Genomic DNA, 20,547 nt, shown 5'->3' with positions numbered 1-20,547 from the left:
TTTTTCAGGTCTTGCCACTGGGTTGTAAACTGGGCTGTTCTGAACCGTAACTGAATGCCTCTGAAGTAGCTGGTGATCATTCCCTTGATGAACAGAGGAATGTGGTAATGGTCAAGTGCTATGTAAATGAGGGCATGAGGGATTGATCAATATGCATTGGCCAAGTCTAATCAAACCACTGTCAGATTTCCTTTGTTTGCTTTAGCCTCCCGGATCATCTGACTGAGAACACCGATGTGTTCCAGACATCCTGAGAAGCCTGGAATCCCACCTTTGTGGATAGAGGTGTCAATATATGCATACTCTGTCGTATATGGAGTCATCCTTTTAGCCAACACCAAAAAGATTTTTCCCTCAATACACAAAAGTGTAATTGTTCTAAATTGGCTTATGATTGAGGAGTTCTCTTCCTTGGGCACAAAGCAACCCTCCGCCATTTTCCAACACGCCGGAATTATGCCCTTTTCCCAAATCCTCCAGAACAGCTTCCACAGCCTCCGAAGGAGCATCAGACATTTCTTATATACCTTGTATGGTATACCGCTTGGGCCAGGGGCAGATCCTGTTCTTGCCTTCTTCACTGTGAAAAACTACCTCCCACCATGATTCACCAATTATGATCATCATCATCCCTGGTGTTTTGGGTATTTGGATATTTGGATTGGTGTCCAGGGCTTGATTTCTCAATGTGTCACTGTGAGTCTCTCTCTGGAACCCCTCTACATCTTCTCTGGAGCTGATCAATCTCCCAGATTTTGCCTCGCCCAGCAATGTTTTGGTGAATCTAAAAGGATTTTTAATGAACTGAGTTCTCTTTTTTTCTCTCTCCTTTCTCTGCTTCCGAGCGCTCTCTGCTCTTCGAAGCCTACTTAGGGGTTCCCGGAGTTGACTCGTGAGGTGTTTGAGGCCTTACCTTTCCTCAATGGGGCCTCTTTTAGACTTTTAAGTGAGAGCTTTGATTTATTTTCTCAAGCGATGTATTTCTCTTTCTCTTCTACTTGGCTGCATTGCAGTTTTGGTGTTAGCCAAAACTGAGCTCTTGGTATTTGGCACGGTTTCTTTCGAAGGCTTGATTGCAACCTTCTTCCAACAGAACTGTAAGTTCAATCAAGATGATCTTTTTCCTCTCCTCAGACAATCCCATGAAGCATTGCTAATAAGAATCACATTAAAATAGATGGAGAAATATAAAACTATTCACTGAAAGTTGTTGATTATTTCTAGATGTGACGAGGGAGCAGACAGGAGTTTGTGAGAGTTACCAATAATAAGAGAAATCCTAGTCGACTACGCCACCCAGAATACACCACAACATAACAGTTATGAGCCAAAGAGACAGATATAAAACAAAAGTCACTTTATTAACATACAATTTATAAAGCACAGATACAACACTTCACACAAGGTCTCAATACATCACACGTCTATGCCAGTAACTTACAACACGAGTACATTACAATAAGATAATGAAATAAAGACGGAGGTGGCCAGCAAAGACCCTCAGATTTCTACCCCACAATCAATACCCATGACACACACACACTCGTGTAAAACCAAGTATTAAACACAGCACTCCATGTGGAAACGCAGTACAAGGTACCATGGCCAACCCCTCCCACCTAAATCCACACAACAAACAATACAAAACAATATATAACAGACAGACCTAGATGAATTCCAGAAAAAGCTATAACAAAACAGAGCAAAGCAGAAGTGCAGTCAGTTACTTTGTTCGTTAGGCTTCAATTAAGATCATTGGAAACCCCTGGATGTGCAATCAAACCTGCTGAAAATTGAACAAACGTTACGCATAAATTTGTTAAAAAACAAACTAAAAATTCCCCATACCTACCAAGGAAATGGTACAATACTGCAATACACATGGTCGCTCACCACGCTGGATTACAGCTACTTGCAGCCCCATATCTAAAAACAAACAAGTTAATAAGCCTCTATTTAACAGGCAAAAGGGGACTTTTAAAACAGGAACCGACCTGAAAACTGGCCAACAACCAGTATGCGACAGACAGGATGATAACTCAACTGCTAACACTCATTAAAAGCGCCACATGTCAAAAATGGGCAGTACCAAGGACGATGCATCCTAAGAAACCAAACACTTCCCCCTTTTATATGCACAACACAGCACTAATTGGCTCATGAAACTTACCCAACTGACCAATCATGATCTACATGAATCAACATGATTCTTTTAAAAATAAGTTGAAATACTGCAAACGGGTGGCTGCAACAAAAACATATACCATCGATTATAAACCTTGGTGCTCACAGTAGGTCCGCCTTTAAAGCTTTATAAGTTATTGTAAAAAATCTATTTCCTTATGTAGAAAATTACTAGAGGTCCGACCGGTAAAGCAGCCGATTCTATTCCCCTTGGAATAGGTGTGTTCGACTTCAGTTGGGGGCGGAATTGAAAGCAGAGACGTGAAGTCGGATACTTTCTGCTCCTGGTAGTGATGCACTTGCTGTGTTTGCATACTCTTATCACAGATGAAGTGAGTAACATGCAATATTCGTCAAATGCACAGACATTTCAGAAACGTTTTCATGAGCAACAGAAACACTTTTTATGTACTGCTTAATACAGCACCATCTGTTCAAGAATAAAGTTCAACATAAACATTTACATCGCCAGCTGAGTCAGCCGGCTGCTCTCGAAACGCTATCGTGGTACTTTAATGTCACCCATGACAGTGGCGTGGTGCATTGTTGGGTGTTGCTATTTTGAAGAATTGAAAATAGACTGCGCCATACACCAACTCAAACCTGGTCTAAAGTCTAAAATCAATGGCACAATATTTTTAAAGAGCGTGTTAGTAGAAAATGCTCCTCTAGGCGGGTCCACAACAACACGTTCACTTTGCTTATTACACAGAGGGACGCGTAGCAGCACACAAACATCTTTAAATATGAAACAATAAAAGATTAAAATGTAAAATATTATTATTGTGTAGGTCACATGAATATAAAAATGCCTACATGTCATAATGGATAGCCATTGCATGTATTAGAATTAGGCTACCTATATTTGCTCGCACACGAGCAGTTCCATTTCATCTCTGGAGATGCGTTCTGTCTTTGCGCTTGCCAATTCCGCCGTGTAAATAGCAAATCCTTCATGGCATGAGCGCAACTGCCTCTTAAAGGGAATGGGAGATGACACTCTGATTTGTTTATTGCATGTTACGCCCAAAAAACACCCATTACTCATTAAGAGAATAGGGACAACCCATTTAGATCATGCGGCCGGGCGCGCCGACCATTTTCCAGTCATTAAACTAGCAAAAGTGGATTCGGACACACCCTGAGCGCACTTGCGCCGTGCACTTTAGACCATGTGCTTAGATCGTTAAAATATGGCTATATATTTCTATCAAGATGGGAGAAGACGTCCCTTTTAAGAACAATTTCCATATACTGATAAACTGTAACACATTTAAATATGAGTTAAGCATGCAGATTATTATGCACTATGCATCACCCAACATATTTCATGGGAATCAAATGGAAACAATTAACAGTTTAGTTGTAGTGGCAAAAAAAATAAAATTACGAAAGGGCACCATCTTGCCCCACCATTGAGAAAAAAAATTACCCTCTACGGGGCAAGAAGCCCCTGGGGACATTTGACCCATACAGAACGTTTTATCTAAAGTCCAAATTAATAATAATAATAATAATAAAGAAAAACATTTTGTATTACTTTAAATTGATATAATTGTGCATCTTGAGAATGTAATTTAATAAAAATCAAACAAGGAGAAAATTTTCACTTTAATTACTGATACTCTTTTATTCAATACTTTTTGAAACCTCCATTTGCCAAGATAACAGCTCTGAGTGTTTCTGGTAATACCTGATGAGCTTGGAGAACACCTAACATAAGGTCAGAGACCTTTCTTTACAGAGTCTTCCCAGATCTTTCAAATTCTGAGGTCCATGTTTATGCATGTCTTGAAGTCTTGCCAAACAAATATATTTATAGTCGGAGTTCTAGAAGTCAAAATTGACTTTCCTGAAAGAAGACAACAAAGCTGAGATGCCAGCTGATCATCTGAATCTGTTTCTGTCCAGACTGTCACCTTCATACAATTTAATTTTAACGGTCACTGTCCAATGAGCATATAGACCATTCTTTGATATGCCATTCCTGGTACTTTCCTCAATTGTTTATTAGTTTTCATAACACTTGTTTTCATTGTAGAAAACTTCCTGCCAGTCTGTTTTTCAAAAGATGACTTTTCTTATCTAACCCTTTCCAGGTGCCCAAGGTTGCAGATGCATATACATTTTAGGATGTTATTGAGCTGTCAGGAATTTAATGAGTTTTACACATATTATCTTTTTCCACACTTTCATCTCAATCACATCCTGTAGCATCTCTCATCTCCAGTACTTCCTTCTGTAATCTTTATTTATAAGCTCAGTCACATAATGGCATAAGGCCTATACAGTCAGTTAGTTTGGTCTTGATGCCTTCAAAATGCACCTGGCTCTCATTCATGGAAGAATAGCTTAGACAAACATGCAACTTCTTTAAACATGCAACTTATTGTTTTATATAGAATAAAATATTTCATCAATCTTCAGTTCATCCCACTCATTTTCTATAGGGTTCAGGTCAGAGGACTGGTTTGGTCATGGAAAAACCTTCGTTTTATGCTCAGCGACTAATTTTTGTGTCATTTACATAATGTAAATGTGTCTAATTTAAATCTGAAAAAAGACTCATTCTCCCTTGGCTACCCCATATATATATATATATATATAGTATATATATATATATATTATATATATATTATATATATATATATGTATATATATACATACATCTCTGTCATGAAAGGTCTCATAATATATATCGACCTTTCAAGAGACATTTCATGACAGAGAATGATATGAAAAGGTACATGTATGTCTTTTTATTGTTGTGAGGGAGAAGGTATATGCACAGTAGGATACTAACGTGGTGTTTCTAAGATCCTCCCCACTTCAGGCTGTGTGGAATGACTCAGTCTCGTTGGTTCAACTAGTTTAACATTTTTTAATGTGAATGTAATGCAGCATTTAGGGTCACATGAATTCCAGTGGTAGGTACTGTAGGTGGTTTTATTTTTCTACATAGTATGTAAAATTTACTGTTGCATGTCTAGTTTGGTTTTTTTAACATTTAGTATTTTATTTTAGTGTATATTCATCTGTCACTAAGAGGGCTAATGCTATAATGCCATAATTGGCCCAATGTTTGTTTTTGATCAAAAAAATTACCTAAAAAAAAAAAAAAAAAAAAAAAATCTCATCACTTCTGCTGTTGTTATAAAATAGTTACGGTATTTAAATCGATTATCATGTTTAACAAAAAAAAAAAAAAAAAAAAGTCCAAGTACAGATGGCTGTTTGCTTCATAGTTAAAAAAAAGAAGAAAAAAAAAGATATTACAAGTTGGTATAAGTTTGTACGAGCCTTCAACCAACCAGCAAGAATTCAAAGGTCCAACATTCAGGTATGCATGTTAGTCCAACATGCAGGTTATAAATATTTTGAAAACATTTAAAACATTCGGATTGTTTTTTATTTTACATTTTTATAATGCATAGGTCTTTCTTTGAAAATGTCCACCCATTTGTGCAGTCTATTCTTTAAATTATGTGTTAAAAGCATTGTTAATAAGTCCTAGTGGCTTCACAGTATAATTCAGGTGAAGTGAAAACTATAGTCCTGTTTCCCATTCTCAAACAAAAGGGCTCATCAATTTTTCAGATGCTCTGTTTTGTTCACATCTCTATTTGTACCTTGTGTAACGTGGTGAGTGATTGCCAATATTTGTGATTGTGATACGTGGTGAGTGATTGCCTTGTCAAAACACATATGATATTCAGTCAGAACATGGCTGCATACGTGCTTTTATAGTGCTCTCTTTTTCAGCAATGTATTTTTGTAGTTTTACACTATCAGTACTTTGCTGAATAGCCCAGCATACCTAGTTGCCAGCATATCTTTTGGTTTGGATGCTATAGTGCCCCTTCCAAGCCATTTAGCTAGCTTAACCAGCTAGTTTTCTTTGGTTTACCAGTGATGAGAAAAAGATTGACCAGCATCTCCAGCTAAGTTTGCGAGTGAACAGCATAATTCTGATTATAATTATAATTAAGACTAGCACCAAATTGGCATTAACCTTTATTTCCCTGCTGAAACCCCCCCCCCCCCCCCCAAAAAAAAAAAAACTATATTTTCAGCACGGTGTTGCTAACACTTTTAAGGCCACTTAAGTGTACTAAGAGTTCATGACTATACTGATGCATCCTTATTCACATACTATCCATCCTAAATAGAATTCAAAATTAATTAGTGGGTCCCAAATCATTGTATGTTGAAATGAGTATATCAAAAGTACCTGGATGGTTTACTATTTCCAGAAAATTTCAAGTGCAGATCTTGTGATCCCCCATCTTCGCTCCCTCGATGTACTAAAAATGTGCACACCGTTACTATTTTTGTTCCCTCGATTTGCTAAATTGTGCGCGCACTTTATTAATTTGTTCTCTCGATTTATAAATTGTGTGCACGATTTAGCAAATCGAGGAAACAAATTAGTAAATCGTGCACACGATTTAGCCTACTATTTTTTTCCTGCATGCCATGTGCGGGGCTCTGTAAAGAAAAATATGTAGAATGCTGCATCCAACTAATTTGTAACGGAAAAATTTATATAATAAACTCCATAGCATATTCCAAGTGATCAAAGTTGGGCATCCAGTTCAGCGCCATTAGTCTGTAAGCAACGTGTGAAAGCAATGCCTATCGCCGACCTATTGGTGAACGTGGCCCGTGATGTCATAGGCGGATGATTGGAAGCACCTGCTGAAAACATCGCGAACTTTTGTTGTCTTCAGACTGGCCATCGGGAGCACCGGGAGAATTTCCGATGGCCTGGCTGGCGGAATTGAGCGCCACTGCCCGAATAATAAATTAATACAACAAATTGCATGCAATTCGGTTTAGTTAGCACTGCGCTTCTCCTCACATTTGTGCATGTCTTCCGTCAAATTAGTGCCTCCTTCAATCGAACAGAGTCATCAACAGGGTTGGTAAGTTAAAAGGAAGCGAGTACAAGTTACTCAAAATGTAAGTTGATTACAGTGCGGATACGGCATTTTAAAGTTAATCAGACACGAAGTCTTACTTTCAGTTCTTACGTGACTTTTCAAGGTTCAAACCTAAAAATGCACACACAAGAGAAACTCGTAGTTTTTTTCATTCGCTTTAATATAACATAAAAAACAAACTACATAAGTTTATTTTTATAGCCTCACGTCCAATACAACATTTATGTTGTTGTTGTGTGGGTAAAAAAAAAAGGGGAAACAAAGGGGAACGCGGGATGCATTCTCAGGCTCCACTCAATATCATCCAAATACCAATCCATAAAAATGAATGAAATGACGAGAAATACAGTAGGCAGATGGAAAGAGCTTGTTTATTATGAATGAAGGAAGGCATGTCAGAAACAATAGTCTCTGAGGAATACCAGATGAAACCACAGGCTCCTCCCTCTTAAGCTCCTCTACCCAACTCTGGTAATCAATAAAGCGTGGAGTTCTCATAGGTGCAAAAAAGGTGCAGTTCTCATAACAGCAGACCAGCTGGTAAAGAAGTGACAGGTAGGCTAAAAGAAAAATAGCCAAAAAAAAGTTCACAAACAATAGGGTTGTCTGTGGTTTCAAAATTTGTTGTGGGTATATAACTCAGTCCTGAGTTTAGCTCCAACACCAATTAAACACACCTGAACCAGCTAATCAAGATCTTAGGCATACTAGAAACTTCCAGGCAGGTGTGTTGAGCCAAGTTGGGACACTGGCCATCCAGGACTGAGGTTTGGAGACCCCTGGGGTAAAGGCTGGCCTGGATGAGTGTGATATTTCCCGGCCTGAAATTGTGTCCCAGTCCAGGCCTGTCTTCGGGAGCTGTCTGTCTGAAGTACGTGTGAGAGACCAAGGCAGGTGAGCGATTTAGAAAGTGTGTGCCTCCGTGCCTGAGGGCACTTGAAGACGCACACAATCTATGCGTCATATATTTTAGTCAGGGGCTTGCGCATTTGGTGCTCGAGGGCTCTGAATGCACTCATTGTGAGTGTATCCAATGAGAAAGCTCTGTTTACATTTACTCCACTTTTCAAGAGAAGTATGACAAGCATCTGCATCTCGGTGTTCAGGTCCCGCTGCTGCTGAGGCACGGCGAAGATTTGGACTGAGGGGTTTGTGGGTTTCAGACGCTCTTTGTAGGAGTTTTCGATCCTGCGGATAGCGCTGTATTAAGTCGAGCAGCTTTAGGGAGTGTGCGCCTCCGTGTTGGGATTCTAACACTCAAGGGCATATTCCGCTTTTGAGTTTGTCTCGATAAAGCGTTTGCACGTTCGGTATATGCGCTCATTGTGATAAGTCACGATGTCTAGGCTCTGCTTGTGTTTGTTCCTATTCCCGAGGTTAGAAGTGGGCTGCCTCCCCAGGCTTTTGGGTATTTTTAAGTGGGCGGTCCCTCTGAATCCCACTTAGTAAGTTTGGGTTGAGTAGAATGCTCCCCCTCTTCAGGGCTTGAAGTGAACAGCCTCTGTTCAGAGTGTAGATGTATGTGGATGGTTATGCTCCAGCTCAAGCTTGCTTTGTTCTGGAATATAGCGGTCTGAGGGCAGCTATGTTCTAGTCTGGCTTTTAAAACTAGGTTGTGTTCCCCCTTGGCACAAGCTCTCTCAGGTAAGTGCTGAAGTCTTGTCTAGGAATCTGCTATTCAAGGATAGCTGTGTTCCAGCTCGGAGGCTGCTCCCCTTTTGGGGTTTTTAAGTAGTGGTCTCCTTTAGCCCCTTACCTAGACTGTGCTGTCTACCATTCTGGGTCTTAAGTAGATGTGCTAGCACAGTGACTGCTCCCCTTCTTGGGGTCTTTAAGTAGCGGTCTCCTTGAGCCCTTGCTTAGACAGTGCTATTTCCCCTGCTAGGGTTGTAAGTAGATAGCACACTCTCTGTGGTCTGGGCAGCTTTGCAGGAAGATCTTACCTGGCTAGATGTGTATTGTTCATTCTTGGTCTACGAGCCTTCATAAGACCCTTAGGATATAGGATATATCTGAGGATTGTTGTGTTCTAGCTCAGCAGCTACTCTCCTTGGTTTAAGCAGTGATCTTTTTGAGCTCCCCCAGAGGCTTTATAGTTAACCTCTTCAGTGGTCTTGTGTATTCAGGCTAGTATTGCTCACATAGCATAGCTATCTGTGGATACTGTAGCTGTGTTCTTAACTTGGGTGGGATGTTCCCCTTTATCTGAATCGGGTTTCCCCATTCTGCCAGGTTATGTGAGTGGCCCGAAGCGTCAGTGGATTGGCCCCTTTCTGAGGAAAGGCTTAGTGTATGTCTGTCACTTCCTTGGTCTCTCACCAGGTGGACAGACATGTGCCTTGGCATGGCATAGTTGGCATTTCGTTCCCTATTTTGTCCGCTAGAGGACGCAGTGTGGAGTTCCCTAGAAGGGGAATTGAAACACTTGGTTTGCAAAATGATTCATTTTGAAGCATTCGAGACACCACACACTGGTGACACCTTCTGGCCAAACATTCATAAAAACAACTTTTACAAACCCATCTCACTTTCCCTTGTCCCAGAGTTACAAGATCCTTGTATACTCTGGCCATTTCTCAATGTGTGTTCTTAAGCGATCTTACGTTCTTGTGGTCTCGTACTTTGTCATGAACAACCATCTCCAATGTTCTCATGCTAAACATGAAAAAAAAAAAAGTTGGACATATGATGGAGTATTTCTGTGCTAAATACACTCTTTCAGAGTTCGTATATAATGGAAGCAATCAAAAACAACAAACATTTAGTCATTTAGCAGACATTTAGTCATTTAGCAGACGCTTTTATCCAAAGCGACTTACAAATGAGGACAATGGAAGCAATCAAAAACAACAAAAGAGCAATGATATATAAGTGCTATAACAAGTCTCAGTTAGCCTAAACACAGTATACGTAGCAAGGGCTTTTAAATAATATTATAAATAAAAAGAAAACAGATAGAATTTTTTTTTTTTTTTTTTTTTTTTTAGAGAGGTCGCTACAGAGTGGAGATTGAGTATAGCCCTGTATGATGTAATAAAGGGTGAAATTCCCAGTATGGGCACTTCTCCCAGAAGAGCGCATGCACATCAACCAGAGCGAGAACAAGAGCAGCCCATCAATGTGCTTTATTCATTAGTTTGTAAGCCATAGTTAATTTTATTCCAAACATTTTTGTCTTTGTTTTATTTATGTCACAGCTTGCAGACAATTGCTATGCAAAAACTGCAAATGCTCGTGACTCCTTAGCTCTGCTTATGGCACGCCTCCAGGAACTTGTCTGTTTTTTGGAGAGAAGAGTAAAGCTGTATCCATATTTTACAAATCTAATAAAACTAAAGGCTCTTTGGAGATAAGAAGGATGTAATACTACTCTATACGGACTCAAGATTAACATGAGATAAAAAAACTGTCATGCCCCCTTTAACCATACATCAAGGATAAGATAACTTAAGCATAGATAAGGATAAGAACTGTGTAAAATGATGGTATCCATCTTTGAGAAAAGTTTGTTTGAAGTGTAATATGTTTTTTTGTTTGGCTCACGTCCCATTCATGGAGAGTGTGGGGTTTATGACCTATACTGCAGCCTGCCACCAGGGGGCGATCAAAATGTTTTGACTTTACATTTCAGAACACGAGGCACACTTGCCTTGGACTAGTTAATCTTATTTTTTTTGACCCAGTCATTTTTCTTAAGTCCAGTGACCGTTTCTGATATCTCTCATGTTTTCTCACTCTTTTCCTCCTTCCCACAATTGAGTTTCACTAAGGGCCTATCAGTTACTGTTGTCCTGAAACAACACCACTGCTTGGCACTCTGGGATATGCAAGAACAATGCCACAGGTCCTTGGCAGGGTGGAGTACCTGCTCAGGTAACCAGACACTCAGACACCCCCACAAACCCATTGCTTGCAGAGCCCAGAGCCTCTCATTCAATATTTATTGGACCTTTTGTGTGGAACCATGGAAAACTGTCAAACTTTCATGGGATCCTGTGACATGACGTGTAGCCAAGTGTGGTGTCCCATATATAGAATTTGTGTTCTGCATTTCACCCATCCAACTGCACACACACACACACAAATCAGTAATTAACAAACACACACACACACACACACCATGAACACCCACCCAGAGCAGTGGGCAGTCATTTTTGTTGCGGTGCCCGGGGAACAGTTGGGGGTTCGGTACCTTGCTTAACATAGGAAAGAATTACATTGAAGCACTGTGAATGGTGAATAAATGACAATTAAATGAAAAACGGTGAAGATATATATATATATAGAGTGTGCCCAACCGTGCGTTCACACCGCCGCAAGCAAGAGCGACAAAGTGGCCAGAGGTCATTCATTTTCAATATGTGCCGGCGTCGAGCTCCGGCGAGCAGTGGTGTGGCGCATCTTGGAGGGTGAGGGCGTCGAGGAAAGTTGAAGTCAGGTCAACTTTATTGTAATGAGTTATGACGCAGTTCGGCAGCAACCATTTGGAATGAAGAGGTCCTCCGCTTGAGAGGATTCCAGAGAATGCAGTCCGGTTCCGACCACATTAGTTCCCAAGCAAAATGGAGGAGAGGTTGATCATTGATGTGGCGGGTTTCCCAATAATTTATGATGTGTCCCTATTTGCATCCAGGGATATAAATGTAAAAAAAAAAAAAAAATGCATGGAGGAAGGTGTCTGTGAATTTGATAAGACTCAACACACTGTTTATAGGCAACATTTTGCCACTAGAACGTTTGTTTTTTCAGCGGGAATGCAATCCATTTGCTCAAAACGACACAGATTTGGCCAATTGCATTAAGGCTACACTTCAACTAGGACAGTTTGTAATGTAGGCTGTGCACAAATTAATGTTAATTAAAGACCAAGGCTAGTAAACGTCTCCTATAAACTGCATGTTGAAATTAGACTAGCACTTAACCATGAACACAAAAGCCACACCACACAAATGGCTTTTAATTGGTTTATTCCGTTAACAAACATGTAACTATAATTGTTGATTTCTTTCCATCTATCAATTTCTTTCACATTTAAAGGAGTCATGATGCGATTTCATGTTTTCCTTTGTCTTTGGGGTGTTAAAAGCTGTTCGTGCATACAGAAGATCAGTCTCAAGATAGAGAGAAAAGACATTCTTTATAAAAGTGAGTCTCAAACCCAAAGAGATATTCTTTTTTAAAAAGTAAACGCTCAGCCACGCCTTCCTAAAACGCCTCGTTCAAACACGTCTTTGCTGTGTGGGAAGAATGAGATGGTCCTCACTGCAGAACACAATATTCAGGGAGCGTGGTTGGATCCAGATCCAACTCCTCACACCTTACAGTACATATACCTAAACCTACCAATCTCCACCCCCTAGATGTGGCTCTAACCACACCCCCTGGATCTTGTGTTCTGCACTGAGGGGCTACTGGGGAAGATTTGCATTACACCGCCCAAATGTATACGCAAAGAAAAAAGGCGTAACTTTTATTCTCGCTGCAGTATTAGGCTTGTTCGACTTTATGCAGTGCCGCAAAGATCGGCTGCAGCCTGACAAAAGCAATGCATTCTGGTTAGAAAATGTGTCTGACTTTGATTGGCACAGCAGCCACCTTAAGATCACATGTGTTGAGACCAACTGACTAGGTCAGGTGCTGCAGTTGCTTAAAATCGGCTGCGAAAGCCTTGATGACTAAACACTTTATTCTCATTGGTCAGATTCTGCAATGATAAACACATGCTGAACTTGTAAATCATTTGTTTTTTTTTTATGTCTTTTTAGAGATGGTCCGAAATGAAAGCGAAGACGAGATATTTATAGTTTTCCTGCATGACATTTATTGTCATGACATCCAGTGAGGGTTTGACGTAATCGGGCGACACTTCACCGCTGTGTAATATGAGTTTTCACTTAGATTAGTGTTTCCCATACATTGATTTATTTGTGGCGGCTCCTCACAATATCAAAACTGACCACCACAAGAATAAACTGAGCACTGCCGCGTGTTTCAAAATTAAAATGCAGTGCAGGTAGTGTTTTTATACGAATGTAGCTTTGAAAAGGCCGTCTTCAGAAAAGCTTTATTTCATTTAGACTTTCCTGTAATGCCTGATAAAGTATCGTTTGTGAGCGCAACGCTTATTTGATTACAGCCCTTACAGGGGAAACCGCTATATCTCCCGCTCCAACAGCGCCTCCTGCAGGCAGAGAATGAATTTGCATTCGCAAGTCTGTGGGAAACACTGGTGTCTGTCAACAAACATGCTTCAGAACTGTTTTGAGAAGTTGCTTAAGTTTTGAGCCATATTATTACTATGAATTAGCTACTAGTAATTTGATGAGGGCGAAAAAAAGAAAATCGCCCAAACAATTTGAAAAAAAAACAAAAAAAAAAACCGGCATCATAATTGGCCATCGGCTGCCCTCATTTCTAGATATTGGCATCAGCCAGAGAAAAACCCATATCAGTCGACCTCTTTTGCTGACACTTAAATTATTATTTTTTTGTTGCCAATTTTGCAGTTGTTATTTATGTATTTTGAATGCAAAACACACTTTTTTATTATTATCATTGTGTTGATTTGTTATGCATGTTTATTAAAAACAAGTTTTGTAATAACTAATTGTTCTGGACCTTTGACACTGAGGAAATTTCAGATTTGGACCCTAGAATGTAGACTTTGAGAACCCCTGGTGGACAGTATGTGTAAAATAATGTTTTTTATTTTTATTTTTATTTTTTTCTTAAACCAGCGTAAACACACTGCATTACACCACATACACAAAATAATGTTCTTTTTAGCAACGTCATATGACCCCTTTAAAATATTTCATGAGGTTAACTTATACCCTGCTTGTGGTCAGTCTGCACAAGATCAAAATGCTTGTTTGCTTTTCGGCCCATTTAAATAACGTTTAGAAGACCAAGCATTCGATCTACGTCAGAGCGTCCAAGAATCTTTCTACAGCGTTGTTGGCAGGGCAGCCAGAGCCAAATCTGACGCGCTCGCAGGCGGCAGCGTGAACGCACAGTAATGTAATTCGAGCTGCCTCATGTAAGCGGGCGTTCCCGACAAGCTCTTTTGCCGCAGTTTGCTCGCCTCGAGTCGGATTGATGAGATTTTCTGCACAGCATCGTGGATAATGTAGTCAGAGTTTCATCACGAATTTCGCTACTAAACACGATTTGTTTAAAAAATAGGTTTAAGAAATGCAAACGGGTGGCTTCAGCAAAAGCATACCATCTATTAACAACCTCGGAACTCACAGTCGGTCCGTTTTTAAATGTTTAAAAGTTATTGTTTAAAAAATAGAAAACGAATGTTGTTTTTCCCCCCATCGATCGGACCCTAGCTGTTGCACACGCAAGAAGCGGAAGAAGACGCAGGCTGCTCTAGCGGATGTTTTTGTTTTTCCTATTTTAAACGCTCGCGACTACCGTTACCGTTAGGACAAACGACACGTAACTTAGCAGACATAAAATACCACAGTCATGTTTGTAAGGTATGTGTTTTGTGCGTAAATTCAAATAATATTCGGCGAATGTTTTCAATGTTTCTTCTGTGCTTTTAACATCGTCTAGCATATAAAACTATAATGTATATTTATAACACTATACCTTTTATAATTTTGCCATTGAATTTCAGAAAACTAGTTAACGCTGCTGCGTGAGTGTTTCTAAAAGAGTGACTGCAAATTTGACTTCTTCCTCTTTTCTCACCATTACAATCAATCTCTTGATATGTTTTTACCCTCTTTTCGAAAGTAATAGAAAAGCCATCTTGGATTTTTTCTTTCTTTCTTTCTTTTTTTTTTTTTTTTAGCTATTAGGTCAAAAAATTTTTTTTACCAAACTATGAAGGCTTCCCTTTCGTGAACACGGTCTATAAAGGAGTATACTTATATATACTTATATATACACATGTAACCGAATGACAGTATATCATGTGACAGGAAGACAATAAATGTACCGTTTGAACAAATTCAGTTTTTACAGCTTTCTTATTAGAAGAATCAGAAATCATACACATATAGAGATTAAACTCTTAAAGAAAAATTCTAAAGAAAGACATTCGCTTACAAAATGTACATTTATGTCTAAAATATTTAGCCAGAAACAAAATAAGGTTGAGGGGGAAAAAAATAAATAAAAATCTGACTCTTTACTCTCATGTGTATATATCCTAGAATAATATTTTCATATTTCTAAGAAATACCACAAAACAACACTAAATATGTTATTTCAGAGATTCTTAGTATACCAAAATAGATGAAATATATCTTCAGTTTGGTGATCACAGAAGGAGCAATTTACATCAAAGTCATCAGAAATAAACCTTTGTAGAAAACACTTTGTAGGATAGCATCGATGTTTGTGAAAATAAGATGGTTTGGAAGGATTTTTTTTTTTCAGGATTATAATTACACAAAAGAAAAATCACCTACTTTAGAAAGAAAAATACATTTGGTATAAAGTACTATAAAGAGGTACGATTTGTTAGATTAACTAAATTATTTGAATCATTAGCTACTTCCGCCATGATTAGCTTATAAGCTCTTAAGTGAGTGTCTCCTATTTGAAAATAACTTTATTACATGGTTTAGTGAATACTGTTACATACATTCTGTTTTAAAATAGCAGAAGTGGTAAAGCATCACATGAGTCTCCGAAACTGGGAGCATGATGTCATGAGTCATGACAACACAGTTTCTTAATTATAAAAAAAAAGAAAAAGTAGAATATTTAAAACTGAAATAATGGATTTTCAAGATTAAGAAAAATGTGTTTTTATTATCAGTTACTGATTTTCTAATTTTTGTTTATTGTTCTGTGCTAAAGTGAATCAAGCTCAAGTTTGCCTGAAACAAAAATATTGTTACCTAAGCATGCCATTGACAAGATGCTGGGTCATTTATTTATTATTTCTTCATCTGATAGATAAAGGTTAGTGTCCACAGACCTCAGTTAACCGACCTCAGTTATGCATGCCTCAGTTGTGTGGTATGTGACAGCTATCCATTAAATTTTACAGTCTGTTTGTATTTCGCTCCTGTTTGTACCAGGAAAGAAAAATAAATAAAGACAAAATAAATTAATTTTTTATATACAAACAATGGAGATTCTGTCCTCTTGCCATGTTTATACCAGGAAAAAGTGCTAAAGCCAGAGCAAATGAATGTGTTTTGGAGATACAATGAAAACATAATTGTTTTTAATATTGAAAAAGGCATTCCCTCAACAAATCGACAGAATGCAATGTTCAAAGATCGAATAGACAGTTTTCCCTCAAAGTATGCAAATGGGAACTTCTCTCTCAGACTCTCAAATCTGGAACTCACGGACAAAGGGCAATTCTCATGTTCCATCCCGGATGTGTTTCTAAAAAACAAACTAATGCTGCTTGTCAGAGGTATGTTGAAACTGTCATTATCGGCATAGTTTGAGTCATTTGATGAATATTCAATATGTAAAGCATGATCACAATTTTTTTTTTTAGTTTTAACAATTCGTTGTTTTGGTATTAAATATACTCCAGCATGCACATGGCATGATTTATTGCATTTTTAAACAATTCAGTCTCCAATCTTAAACAGTTGTCTCAACAGTAATATAAACATTTTCTTTTTTTTTCAAACATACTTGTTTTGTTTATTTGTTTAACAGAACCACCAACAACAGTGCTTACTGCTACAGTGTCTACTCCAAAACAAAAACCTGATACGAGAAACTCGTCCATCAAAGTTCCGGCAGATGGGATTGCAACTTTCCTGATTGTTGTTTTCAATTGTTTTATTTTGCACTATATTGTGCTACTTTACTAGACTGCTGTATTGCTAAACTTTGTTTTATATCGGTGCCTTTCTTTAACTTTAAAATTGTTTGAACTTTGTGTATGTATTAAATTTTATTTGCTGTATAAATTTGTTTTGCCAAATTCAGTAGCACAATTATTGCATAGATGTTTGGTTTATTTTATTTTTATTTATTTTAAAGGGATAGATTACCCAAAAATGAATGAATAAAAAAAGAAAAAAAAAAAAAAATTTCAAAAGTATCACAGCAAGGTCCTGTAAGACACGGGTCATATTTCCCAAGTGTTCTGGGTGTGTACAGTTGGTTCTGGGGAAAAACAATTACAAATATCTTGACTGTGGCTGTTTGCCTTCTGTACGCTACTGTGTGTTCAGGGGACTATTAGCACCGCAGTTCAAAATCCCAAATATAGTATCCATGTGCATTCTTCAAAGAGTTAAATATTACTGGACCAGAACTGCCATTATCAGATGACAGTCAGAATGACAGTTAATAGATGTGAATGTGATATTATTATTATTATTATTATTATTAATCTTGATCTCTCCAGGGCCACTACAGCCCTGTGCCAAAGTCAGGATTTTCATTAAATAATAAATTAAATTTAGTTATGTTCTTCACCAAAACCTATTGTACCCATACCCCCCAGAACATTTTGTATGAAAGTTTGAACATGTATCATTGGACTATTCCGTGATGCTTTCACATCTTACAAAAAAATAAATATATACATTACCTTGATGCTGGTCACTATTCAGTGCCATTCTGAATATGCATCAACCAGGACCATATATAATATATATATATATCACACACATAACATATAATATTTATTATATATACGTATACATGTGTGTGTGCGTGTGTGTGTGCGTGTGTAGCTCAAGTGGTTAAGCATTGCGTTTACCAGTGCAAGGTGGGGGTTCGATTCCCCCGGGAACACATGATTTGATGATGAAAAATTGATAGCCTGATTTTCAACTGTAAGTCGCTTTGGATAAAAGCGTCCCTGCTAACTGCATAAAATTTAATATATATATATATATATATATATACAAGCTGTGTATGCCAAAAAACTATTCTACATTGTTTTCTAGCCTGTTGGTTCTTGTCACAGGGCAATTAACTAAAACAGCGGCAAATAAGCAGTATAAAAACACAGTAGAATATGACAGCTTACTTGTAATGGAAAAAAAAAGGCATTTACGTTTTTCAAAAGTTTCAGTTTCCATTGTTAGAGCTGTTTTAGGTGCTTGATTTTCATTCAGATTAAATTACAATCACTTTTTTGTGTAAAGACTACTTTAAGAGTGAAACTGTGCTAGTGAGTTACTCTAATTCAGCCTGCAGCCTTTCTGTTAGCAACCCAGAACTTAAACATCACATTACCACCAACTTCATGTGAACAATTAATCCGTGTTAAGTTAAAAAAAAAAAAGTTTGTCTTGGTAATAATCAAAATTTGAACATTTACTTCCGCTCTGGAATGGCACTCCTTCTCTTCTTTTTATTTGCAAATGAACATATATAACAACAAGAGAATTACAACGCCGCATAGGCCTATGCATATAAAGCCATCGGTAGCTACACAATTATTACAAGTAAAATAAAATAAAATAAAATAGCAAGATGAGTAAAGAGAGAGAGAAACACAAACAATGAAGACGGTAACGTTACACTTTATTTGTCTTTTTCAAATTTGCAGATTAGAAGTCCTGAAGAGCTTTTTTGTTTTACATTTATCATATTGCAATATTGTTCGTTTATTCGTTGATAAAATTAAAGATAAAAATGGCTTACCACCCGAGCGCTTCATTTTATATAATATAAAACGTCTCCATTACAACCAGTAACTGAATAATATACGCTTTATCGTGCTTTTAACGTATATGGCTTTATCCCCTCATGTTTGCTCTGCTTGTTTCAAAGGAAAGCGTGCACTATTTTCATGCATCAGCTCGTGATCCGGTGTTTCCACGTCTCGGAGCGGGAAAGTGAATGCAGTGAAGTCTGTTTTGGATTGTGTTGTGAGTTTAGCGCGCATATGAGAACGCAACGGCTCACAGTATTAAAATTACTCAGCTCCTCCCCACCTATGCTGCTAACTGCTAACAACATAATAAAAGTCTGCTTTTGTTGTCACAGAGAGAAAAGCTACCGGATGAAGTGCTTCATGGATTATTAAATAAATCTGGATGCCTTATGTGGTAGAATGTCTCCAGTGTGCATGTATGTATAGCGCTGTGATTTAATTGAATCATGTTACAAAACTAAGGTGGCCGAGAAGGGCAAAACAGATTATAATTACGAAAACAAAATAACAAATTACAAACGCAAATGCAAATATAAAAAAAAAATAAATAAAAATAACAATTCAGAAAACACAACAACAATTCAGAAAACATTCTAACAAATCGTAAAACACAAGGACAAATCTGAAAACAAAATCAAAACAAAACAACAAGTCAAAAACACAACCGGAATAGGTAGGAATAGTTTGAGACAGCGCCATTGGTTTGGGATTACCCACCACACTGACTGACGAGACATCTGTCAATCAAAGTATACAGAAATAACCCGCTAAAAACAGCAAGAGTCCGTGGTAGAAAGTTCGGAGATGGTCTTAAAGTAGCTCGTGTTAAATGTATTGTATGAATTGCGTTTACTATGGAATAAAACATATGGAATGTCTAGTTACACTTTGTGCACATTATCTACCTTATTGGTATTTTGGCATTGGTATTTTGTCAGTTTCAGTGGTGCTGATGGTTAAGTGTCTGCTTTGAGCTTTTACACGCGATCAACCTGGGTTCGATACCACCTTTTGCCGAACTTTTTTTTCTCCCTTTTCAAATTTCGTGTAGCACATGGATTTTATTTACACTAAGTGAAAATAGCAGTATTTTTAGCAATATGTTTATTTACGCTAAGTGCAAATACCCTATTTACACTATGTCAAAATAGCAGGTTTTTCTGCTATGTATACTACTTGTGCAAATAGTGCCAATTATCTGCACTTCAGTATTGCAGTACGTTATAAAACAGTATGCAATAATAATGTATTGAGTGTAAATTATAATTTTATTAAAAATGTAGATTAAATGGATGCCACAATTATTGGTACAATAAAGCCCTCCCTACACATACCCTAAACCCTACCCTATACTTTATTTTCACCTTTTTGATTATTTTCCTTAATTTTTATTGAAAAAATGCCTTTACAATGTGTACCGAGATTTGGAAAGGGAAAAGAAGAAAAAGTTCGGCAAAAAGGTGGGATCGAACCCGGGTCGATCGCGTGTAAAAGCAGACACTTAACCATCTGCACCACTGAAACTGACAAAACACTGATGCCAAAATACCAATAAGGCAGGTAATTTGCACAAAGTGTAACTACACATTCCGTATGTTTTATTCCATTGAAAGCGCAATTCATTCAATACATTTAAACCCAAGCTACTTTAAGACCATCTCAGAACTTTCTACCACGACTCTGCTGTTTTTCGGCTGGTTATTTCTGGATACTTTGATCGAGCAGATGTCTCGTCCATCAATGGTGTAGCTAATCCCAAACCAATGGCGCTGTCTCAACACATACCTACCTCTTCCAGTTTGTCTGATT

The 20,547-nt window shown here is 38.0% G+C and overlaps 2 long non-coding RNA genes across 2 annotated transcripts; one reads left to right on the top strand and one right to left on the bottom strand.

The window, feature by feature from the left end:
* Positions 1-1,476: 1,476 nt before the first annotated feature.
* On the bottom strand, positions 1,477-2,267 carry LOC122135043. Its single transcript, XR_006153282.1, has 3 exons — positions 1,995-2,267; positions 1,853-1,926; positions 1,477-1,786 (listed from the first exon to the last, which is right to left on the bottom strand). It is a non-coding gene; the product is annotated as an uncharacterized LOC122135043 (long non-coding RNA).
* Positions 2,268-16,225: 13,958 nt separating this feature from the next.
* LOC109098833 lies at positions 16,226-17,032 on the top strand. Its single transcript, XR_006153214.1, has 2 exons — positions 16,226-16,521; positions 16,776-17,032. It is a non-coding gene; the product is annotated as an uncharacterized LOC109098833 (long non-coding RNA).
* Positions 17,033-20,547: the final 3,515 nt, after the last annotated feature.

The sequence above is a fragment of the Cyprinus carpio genome, chromosome A22, assembly GCF_018340385.1.
Source record: "Cyprinus carpio isolate SPL01 chromosome A22, ASM1834038v1, whole genome shotgun sequence".
Classification (NCBI taxonomy): domain Eukaryota; kingdom Metazoa; phylum Chordata; class Actinopteri; order Cypriniformes; family Cyprinidae; genus Cyprinus; species Cyprinus carpio.
The sequence above is the reverse complement of the archived record's forward strand: the minus strand, read 5'-3'. Positions and strand labels throughout refer to the sequence as shown.